Source organism: Phaseolus vulgaris, unplaced genomic scaffold (genome assembly GCF_000499845.2).
Source record: "Phaseolus vulgaris cultivar G19833 unplaced genomic scaffold, P. vulgaris v2.0 scaffold_517, whole genome shotgun sequence".
Taxonomy (NCBI): Eukaryota; Viridiplantae; Streptophyta; class Magnoliopsida; order Fabales; family Fabaceae; genus Phaseolus; species Phaseolus vulgaris.
The window spans coordinates 9,701-20,461 of record NW_027174261.1 but is presented as its reverse complement, the minus strand read 5'-3'; the positions used below and the strand labels follow the sequence as shown (position 1 = coordinate 20,461).

The 10,761-nt window shown below is 39.2% G+C and overlaps 1 non-coding gene across 1 annotated transcript; it reads right to left on the bottom strand.

The window, feature by feature from the left end:
- Nucleotides 1-435: 435 nt before the first annotated feature.
- LOC137817670 (small nucleolar RNA R71) lies at nt 436-540 on the bottom strand. The gene has a single exon (XR_011082005.1). It is a non-coding gene; the product is annotated as a small nucleolar RNA R71 (small nucleolar RNA).
- Nucleotides 541-10,761: the final 10,221 nt, after the last annotated feature.

Genomic DNA, 10,761 nt, shown 5'->3' with positions numbered 1-10,761 from the left:
TCTATTTTTTTTCTCCATTAATATGTTTTTAGGAAGAAAGCAACATGGCAGAACAACAAGCACCACCTCCTAGGAGGACACTTGGAGATTATGTCATGTACCAAGGACCAAGGCATTATTCTAGTATCGCAATACCTGCTACCGCTAAGACCTTGAAAATAAATCCCAATTTTCTCACTCTCATCATTACCCATCAATTCAAAGCAATGGATCATGAGGATCCATGTTCACATTTGTCTACATTTTATGAATTGGTGGGAACAATGGGCTTTCAATCAGGTGATCTTGAAAATGTTTATATGCGCTTGTTTTCTTTGTCATTGGCAGGAAAGGCTAAGGATTGGCTCAGATCACTTCCAAATCAGAGTCTCACTAGTTGGAAGGATGTAGAGGAAAAATTTCTACAAAGATTTTTTCCAATTTCTCGCTACATCAAAGCAAAGTCTGAAATTTCTGTGTTCAGACAGGAGCAGATGAATCATTCAGTGAGACATGGGAAAGATTTAAAATGATGCTTAGAAAATGCCCAAATCATGGGTTTGAAGATATTGCTCAACTGAGCATATTTCTCACCGGTCTCAGATCTGACACAAAGATGCTCCTAGATGTTGCAGCTGGCGGCACAATGACGGCTCTTGATGTAGAACAAGCAACAAGGATTATTGTTGCATTGGTGTCAACTGATTATCAAGCCCAACATGATAGACAAAATACTCAGAAGGAAGGGTCGTTAGAAGATGCACTCTTGGCTCAAAATAAAATTCTGACACAGCAGATTGGGCAACTAACCGCGCAAATGGCTAAATTACCCCAACAGTTATATGTTGTGCATTCATCTCAAAGCCATAGTCAATCAATCATGTGTGATTTTTGTGGAGGTTATCATCCTAATGGTCACTGTTCTTATCTGAACAATTCACCTGAAGTTGAGGATCCATTCATGCTTGAAAGAATGAGTAAAGTTGAAGAAGCCCTAACAAAGCTTGTGATAATGGAAGAAAATAGCATGGCAACGATCAGAAATATAGAGATCCAAATGGGAAAAGTGGCCAAACAATTTGAAGAAATACAAAGTGGTCAGTTTTCAGTTGACAACCAAACCAACCCAAAAGAGCATTGCAATAAGGTAATAGTTGAAAAAAGAAGATGAGACTGAAGAGTTAGAGAGAGAAATGAAACAAAGTGAGGAAGAACAAAATAAAATAAGGAAAGAAGTGTTCTTGAAAAAGATTTATCATATCCTCATCCTCCTTCAAAAACAGAGAAGGACATAAAATTCTTTGACAAATTGCTCCCTAGGAATTATTTTGCAGGAAATCTGAAGCAAGATTCAACATTTGAAAGATTTCTAAAGAATAGGAGCTATATTGAAGAGAGAAATAGAGAGATGGAGGCTAGATGCAGTGCAATGACTCAAAGGGACTTGCTTCAAAATACCAAGAACGTAGGAGGTTTTAATCTTCCCGTGTCTATAGGTTCTTTATCTGTGGACAAGGGTGCACTGTATTTTAGGCGATTTGGAGGTTCAACCCACAAGATGCAGTTGGCCAAAAGATCCATCAAAGATCCTTATGGTGTGGTTGAAGTGTTCTTGTAACGAGGGAAGAATGCATACAACATGATGCAACAAAGAAAGTTGTCCATCTTGAAATAAACAGGCGTCAAGCTAGATGACGTTAAACGAGCGCTTACTGGGAGGCAACCCAGTAACATTTTAGTTTTATGTTGTTTTATTACCTTTGCTGATTTTATTAAAATAAAAAATAAAAAAAAGTAAATAATATAAAAAAATCCTATATGCCTCCTAATCATTTTGCAGGTTATGTATTTTTGACCTGGGGGACATGTTCTATTATTCAGGGGCAGATCCAGCAAATGAAGCAAGAACTGTAGATAAAGATTTTAACAAAAAGCTGGATGACTTCTTAAGAAGAGAGGATTGAGCAAAAATATGGTTTTTATCTTTCTAATTATCTTTTCTTTTCAATTATTTGAATTTTGTCTTATTTTATTTAATTTTATTTTTCGGTTATTTTGTTTTTTGGTTTATTTGCTTATTTGTTAGTTTGTTTTTATTGCTTATTTTGAATAAATTTCATGTTTTGTTAGTTTGGTAATTTTAAGTCTTGAATTATCTTTCTTGACTAAATTTCAGTTTAATTTGTTTGTTTTTCTAGTTTATTTTTTTTTTCAAATAAAAAAGAACTAGAATATTAATTTTGAATTGGTGGAAAAAAGAATTTGTGTTTAAATATTAAGTAGTGAGATGAATTAGACACAGGTTAGAAAAGAAAATATGATTGAATCCCTATTCAAATGTAGTTAAAATTATGATACATGAAAATTTAACAGGATGATTGATTAGGACAGATAATGACAAGACAAAAAGGAATGAGACCATTTTAAACCAAGTGAGTGTGTGAATCTTAAACAGTTTGAGAGTTTACTGATAAATTGACAGTTGTGGTTGCTTAATTTTTATTTTTGTTGCATCATAAAAGAGCATGAAGATGATTGAGGCATCTGTTTGTGTTAATTAGGAGCCAGGGCCAAAAGCCAACCTTTATATTAGAATTCCATTTTTTTTTATATCCCCTTTGGGCCAAGAAATTTTTTGTTAATATTGCACCTTAACCTTTATTGATATAATTTTCTACCCTTTAGCATGTCTAAGGAATGAGAACATAGATGCAATACATATAGAAAAGGGAATGGTTGGTTTTGATTTTGAAAGTTCAAAAAGTTGAAAATAGGAAGAATCTTTTCCTATTATTGAAAAAAAAAACAGAAACAGAAGAAGAAAAAGAAATTAAAAAAAAAGAAAGATAGAAAAAAATTTCATGAAAATCACGAAAAGAAAGAAAATGAGGTATGTTCTCTATAGTTGAATTGTAGGTATGTTCTTCTTCTTTAAGATGTGCATTTTGTTATCTAAGAAAAACCAATATTTTTTGGAAGCCCAGCCTCATTACAACCCTGTAAAAGACCTCAAGATTCATGTTTCTAATATGTTTATGATTTGAAGATGAAATGAAAAGCAACTGTGATTTGTTATGATTCAGTGAAAATAGAGAGAAACACTTACCCGTGAGCATATGAGAAGATATTCCTTGATGAATTGTCATTTATTTGTTTTGATTTGATCCTGGAAATTGATTGTGGCTATCATTTTCTATATTTGAATTTAGAAGCATCATAAGTTTCTAATTTGATCTGTTGTTTAGTGAATTAAGCGGTTTGATATTTAAATTCAAATATATTCATTTACTTTGCTTGAGGACAACAAGATTCTAAGTTGGGGAGTGTGATAAGTGTCTAATTTCAGTAATATTTCATATTAAAATATAGACACTTATGAGAATTTATTGCTAATTTACATATAAATAATCTCTAATTTATGAATTTATACCTTTTTACATTTTTTTTATGATCTTTATTTGAATAAGAGTATTTTATTCCCAAATTTGGTGTAATTGCAGATTTCTAAGGAAGATTGGAGATTTGGATTAAAGATGAATGATTTGAGCTAAAAAGATAAAGATAGAAGGTCCCAGAATGGAAAAAGATACAAATGAAGATTGGGCCTTTTTTATGTTTATCATTTAGCCCGTTAGCCTAACCCTAGAAAACTAGGATAAAATAGAGGGCTAGAGGCTCAACCTTAGGGTGTCAGATTGAGAGGAAAACACCATAGAGTGAATTGTAACCCAATTGGGAGAATGGAAGGTGATAGAAGTATGCGTGGCTAATTCTACCCTTGGGGATTGGGAGTAATCTGCTCAAACTCTTATGTATTGAGGTGATTTTTATATATTAATATTCAGTTCTTGATTGATTATTGGTATTGTTGTTTTACTTTTAATTTTCCGTGACAAATTGAGAATCTTAAATTTGACCGGGAGGTATTTTTAGGGTTCGGACCTAAACAACAATACTTAACATATTTGGGTGCTAGGAATAGACTTGAAATGTTAATTGCTATTAAACGTCTGAGCTTCGTTCTAAGTTGCTCTTATAATTATGCGAGGGATCGATAGTTAGGGGACATTCTTAAGGATTTTATATGCGAGGAATCGATATAAATGATTTTTTATACGGGCATCAATTTCAATCAAAGAACTTAATATTGACATGCTAATCAAAATACTTGAGAGTGAGAGAGATGAAACTAATCCTTATTTTTCCAATTGAAACAGCTAATTCTTTGTTTGTTTTCTTATTGATCAGTGCCAACACAATTAATTCAAAACTCTTTTAATTGTTCTGTTTTTATATTTAGCGATTATTGTACTCGATAATTCACTGTTCCTTGTGGGATCGATATCCGTCCTTAGGGACAATTATTACTTTTGACAAACGCGGTGCACTTGCCGTAAAAAGTCATCAGTATGTTGCACCAACATTTTTTAGGCCAAATGGCATGACTTCGTAGTAGAAGTTATTACAGTCGACCATGAAAGCAATTTTCCCTTTATCTCTTGGATGCATCTGGATTTGATTATGTCCAGAGTATGCATCTAAGAAACTTAAAATGTGGTGAATAGTCGCCCCGTCAACTAGGCGATATGTTTGGTAGAGGGTAAGCATCCTTCATACAAATCTTATTGAGATCGGTATAGTCCGTACACATTGATGAGAATCAAATAAATGAGGCTTTTATTAATGGAGGAAGAGGACATCCACCGTCACATTTGAAGTTCTTCCTTCTAGTCTTCTCAAAATTAAAAGAAGACATAAAATAAAGATGAGGCACAAGCCCAAAGCCCAAAGCCCAAAGCCCAAGCCCAAGAAGGCCAAAGCCCAAAGAGCCCAAGTCCATCCCATGAGGGGCAAGGCCAAGCTTTGAAATACTCTTGTATAGTTTTAGGAGGTGTGGTTATTAAATAAAGGAGGGTGAAAATGTAAAATAAAGTCACATTGTCCATGTGACTTAGGAGAGTGGTGTAGGTGTAGTTTTTAGGAGGTGTCATAGTAGAAAAAGGTCACACCTCCCATGTGACTTGTTTTTGGTGGGAATTTCAAATGAGTTTATTTGAATTTTCCCACCTATTTTTCAGCACCTCTAGGCTATAAATAAAGGTGCTTAGCTTGTACAATTCAGATTTGAATTTTAATTAGAGAAACTATACTCATTTTTGAGAGAGCATTGGAGAGCTTTGTGCCTTCTTCACTAGTCTTATCTTGATGGTTCAATGGTTACCTCAAGTGGCGACTTGCACACTTATCTTGGAGTCTCCATCCACCTAGTGGCGTGATCATCCAACCATTCCTCCATCTTCATGAGCTTTCTCTTCTCCTTCCTTCCTTCTCTTTTGATATTCATGTCTTAGCTTGTGTTCTTGTCTTTTTTGTTCGGCTATTTCTTTTTCAGCAAGTTGTTCTTCTTTGTTTTGTGTTGTGGTTCGGTGCTTTTACATTTCCAACACTTCTTTTCAGTATTCTTGCCTTTTATTTCATTTTGATCGGTTATTTTCAGTTCTATGTCAATGTGTTCGATGCAATTGCTTTTTCTTTCATTTTAATCGGTTCAATTTGACTATAATTGGAACTTCCATATGAGTTTGTGTTTTGGCACTAGTTTTGGTGAGTTCTTGTTCATAGAACCTTGATCCAATTCTATGATAAAGTGCCTATCTCATAACCAACTCAAGATGATTCCTAAGAATGTCAAGAATCATTCAAAGTGTGCTAGTGGAATCACATCACACATTCTCCATTTGTCGTTGGACTTTTTCACCATTACCATATTTACCAACTATGTCGTATAATGTGTCTCTTTTATGAAATTGGATTTTTACAAGCTTGTCAGCTTCCTTTCGTGCGGCGTTGCATTTCTCTTCGCCTATCTTCCTTTTCTTCTAGGTGGTCGCGCTTTTTTATAGACCGAGAGACGGTATGTGATGATGTCTGGATTTAGCCTTGGCATGTCAAAGGAAGTATAAGAAAATAGGTCAACATTTTCAATAAGTGTTTGATTTACCATTGTGTTATCCGTCGGCATTAACAATGTCCCTATATGCGTGGTATGTGCATCATCACGCACAAGTATTGAGCAAAAATCTTCCTCTAGCTCGATGCGAGCGTCGTTCAGTCGGGGATCTAGATTTTCCATAGCAACCATGTGTTCCTTTTTGGGAGTTCTTGGTTCTCTGGACCGGTGTCTGCTAGGCCCTCGAGACCTTTGTGATTGTTCCCTTTTGTGTTCACAGGATCATCCGCGTAGTGACTTTCTATATCGTGGTCAGTTGGTTAGTTCGACCTTCAGGCTTGCAACATAGAAATTTTGTGCTACTTTTAGATATACATGCACAATGACTATGTCACCTGAAGTAGATTGAAACTTCATGGCAAGATGTGGAGTTAAAACTATCGCTCCAAGACGAATTATAGACAACCGCCCGAGCAAAGTATTGTATGAGGTGTTGGCGTTGACAAGTAGATACCTCATTTTAATGGTTTCTGCAAAGGTACCTACCCAGGCCAAAGGTGGTATATAAATCAATATAGCCTCATGTATCCAGTCGTTCGCCAGAAAAACCTACTATCTGGTCGTCATATGGTTGGATCTCTATTATGAAGTCCTCATTTTCTTGAAGGTTTTCCAATATATAATATTGACCGAGCTTCCTTGGTCCACCAAAGTTTTGGTGATGGCGAATGTGTCAATTTCAACAGTGATGACCATTGGATTGTCTTGGTGGATCCATAGCAGTGAAGTCATCATCCGTGAAGAGTATTGGAGGTATCCTTAGTCAGTCTTAGATTGTGGTTGAGTACACTGATTGAATAACACGTAGATGCTTCTTTTGAGTAGAGCTCGAACATCCTCCGGATGCAAATCCCCCGACGATCGTGCTGTTAGAAATGTAGGGCTAAACAAAAGGGGGTGAATTGTTTTTGAAGGATTTTCGCAAATACTAGATGAGAATTAAAGCAAATGCAGAATTACAGATAAAGCAATTAGATCAACCAAGAAACAAAATGTATTTAAACTGATTATAGAAAATCAATCGGTTGTTTCTATGAATCAATCAATTGTTCTTACCAGCACTTCAACAAGAACAGATTTAAAACAAATTTAAAAACAGAGAGGAAGAGAGAGATTTACACACAATTTTTTTATACTGGTTCACTAATAACCTGAGCTACATCCAGTCCAAGAACAATCTCTGGATAATCTACTATGTAATCAACAATAGATTACAAAAATAAACACATCAAAGAGTTTATCTTGATACTTTCAAGACTACACACCCTTTTTTATGCACCACTACCACACATAGTCAGAACATCCTCTGAATTGAAATACAAAACACTTTACAGTATTCAAAAGTAAACAGAAATGCAAGAATGAATAAGAAAGATTACACCTGATACAACAAGAAAAAACATAGCTCCTATTTCACTCTTTTGACCAAGGCAAAGCATATAGCAACCTTCCAATCTCTTTCGAAAATTCTCAAAAAACTTTTTTGTAATCTGATTTCTCTCTATTAATTGAGATTCAAAACCCAATCATAAGCCCACAAAAATAGCCATTTGATTCAGTTAGGCAAAGCCCAAAGCATATGCATATCAAGCCAAAACAGTTTTGACAGTTAAAACAGAATCTGTTATGTTTTTCAAAAAACAATTGATTGAAACCTCGATTCAATCGATTGATTTGGCTTTGACTTGTAAAGTCAAGAAATTTTAGAAGTAATCATATCCAAATATCATTAGCACCACAGAACCAGTTTTCTCATAAGGAAAACCACCAAAATCAGTGTGAAAACTAGTGAAAACAAGGTGGAAAATCAGAGTTATGCAGCAACTAACTAAATCATATAAACCCAGTTTAAAAGCAGATATGTAGCAGATACTTAGCAACATACGAACCATATAATTCTCCCCTATTAAGAATGGAATTTCAGAATTAAGAATATCCAACTCATTTCTTAATAAGAAAAAACAGAATACCAGTTGTTCTTGCCGGTTGACTAGATTGCCTTCATGCGTAGCTACGAACTGCGTATCAAGGACTCCTTCGTCTTCGTTCCAATCTTCACCCCTCGCCGCCATGAAAACCTGAAACAGTGAGACAAATGGGTGCCCTCGCAGCCGTTTGCACTCCGACGCTCAAGTTAGTACTAACAGAAAACACCGTGCACCTCCGTAACAGAACACCACAAACACCGTGCTCAAGGAGGCGCGCAACTGAATCGTAACTGAATTCTCTCCCGTTCTCAAATTACTTGGTGAGTGTAAAGTGTAGACTGTACCTCAGTCTGTTAGCAACGACATCTTATATACCTTTCTGGTGCTTCCGCCACGTGCCTTCCTCTGACTTAAGTGTATTCTGCATGGGTGGCCTTACGACACTATAACCCAACTTAGGGAAATCCTAGTGTGTAAGACTACCTTCTCGAAGTGCAACTGGCGCGGGATGATCACTCAGGTGTCAACTCATACGCCCAATATCAGAGGGATCATCCATACTGAGCGTACACTGCCCCTTCATGTCCATGCATGCCGATCGCCCCTGGAACGACTTTACCGAGTCGTATCGGTTCCAGTGGTTCTCTAGCGGTGGCGTGTACTGTCGCGTCCCCTCACCTCATGCACAGATACGTCGTGAGGTGGATCTCTTCCTACTGGAACTGGGGATGTGGCTTGGAAACTACCTTTCTCGTCCATTATCACTCTTCAGGGTACTGAGGCCCGAGGCATCCACGCCCACGCCCGAGGAGAGGCCTGCTGAAAGCAATGTCGTTTTGTCCCCGGTGTGTCTAAACACCAAGACAACCAGTCCTTATCTCTCGCGCTAGGATGCCCACGCCCGAGGAGAGGCCTGCCGGAAGCAGTGTCGTTTCGTCCCCGGTGTGTCTAAACACCCAGGCAATTAGTGTACTTGGTGCCCACGCCCGAGGAGAGGCATGCTGGAAAGCAGTGTCGTTTCGTCCTCGGTTTGTCTAAACACCAAGATGTCCAGGAACTTGGTGCTTACGCCCAAGGAGAAGGTGTCCCGAAGGATGGCGCTACTCTTACCTGGCGTGTATCTGCACCGAGACAGATGGCTCTCCACTGATTCGAACTTTCTTTCTGTCCTTGGCGCCCACGCTCGAGGGAGGTGCCCCTGCGTCTCCCCTCGAGGTGTCTAAGCACCAAGATGGTGGGTTCGTTTCTTACTGAACCGCGTTAACTTCTTTTAGCGTTTCCTTACACCGTAATAAGTAAGACTTAAGACAATGTATGCTCAAACTAGTTTTTACTTGGGTGACCTCATTAAAAAACCCCTGAAAGGGAAAGAGAGTGTCTCCTTGAACTGCACACTACGTAGAGTTTTTAACTAAAATAAAACTTCAAGTTTGCCGCGTACCAGAGTCTCAAGCTTATACGACCCGTTCCCCCGAGCTTCGGTTACCCTGAAGGGCCCGGTCCACTTGAGGGACAACTTGTTTTCCAACTCATATGGACGAGCCTTCCGCATGACCAAGTCGGCCACCTGGAACTGCCGGGGCTTCACCTTGGAGCTGTACTGGTGCTCTACTCTTCTCTTCACAACCTCATCCTTTATTCTTGTTTCTTCTCTAGCTTCGTCCAACAGATCTATATTCACCTTCCTCTCCTCGTTGGACTCTTCAACCACAAAGCTTTGGAAACGTGGCGAGCTCCCGTGAATTTCTACTGGGATCATCGTGTCCGATCCGTATACTAAGCTGAATGGCGTCTCCATGGAGGAAGATTGGGGTGTGGTGTGATAAGCCCACACTATCCTGGGCACCTCCTCTGCCCAAGTTCCTTTGGCTTTCTCAAGCCTCCTCTTCAACCCCCTTAGTAGAATTCTGTTGGCAGACTCCACCTACCCGTTTGTCTGAGGGTGCTCGACAGATGCGAATACCTGCTTGATGCCTACCTCTGTACACAACTTACCCAGCTGCTGGCTTGCAAACTGAGTACCATTATCTGAGAAAAGACGCCTCGGTACACTAAAGCGACACACAATGTTCCTCCAGACAAAGTGTTGTACCCTGTGTGCGGTAATCTGTGCCACCGGCTCTGCTTCTATCCACTTCGTGAAGTACTTAATAGCAACTATCAAGTACTTCATCTGCCTTATTGCTAACGGGAAGGGCCCCAGAATGTCAATCCCCCACGTGTGGAAAGGCCATGGGCTGTAAATTGACCTCAGCTCTTCTGGGGTGCCTTGTGCCAGTCGGCATGCAGCTGGCACTGCTTGCACCGCTGGGCGTATCTTACGCAGTCCTCTTTCACCGTTGGCCAGTAGAAGCCCGCGTGCACTACCTTGGATGTTAAAGATCTTCCTCCCACGTCGATCCCACAGATTCCTTCGTGGAGCTCACACATTATCCTCGTGCACTCATCCCCACTCACGATTGTCAAAATCGGATGCGTGAACCCGTATCTGAACAGTGCCCCATCCACGAGAGTGTACCTCGCAAAATTTCTCTTTATCTTCTTACCTCCTCAGCCTCCGGTGGAAGTATCCCATCAGCGATGTAGCGTCTATAGGGCGTCATCCACGTGTCCCCTTCTTCCAGGGTGCACACCCGCATGGGGTCTTTCTCTTCTAACGAGGTCGGGTAGACGTTTATATTGGGAGCTCTCACCGTGTCCTGAGTCAAAGACTGATGACTCCTCGCCCTTCCTTTGAACGCACTAATCTGGAGGACGTCCACCCTATTATCCGCCACAAACGTTTGCGGCGCTTTAAGGGTCTCCTGGATGACCGTCCTCTGCCTTCCCCTCTTGCCTGAGCTG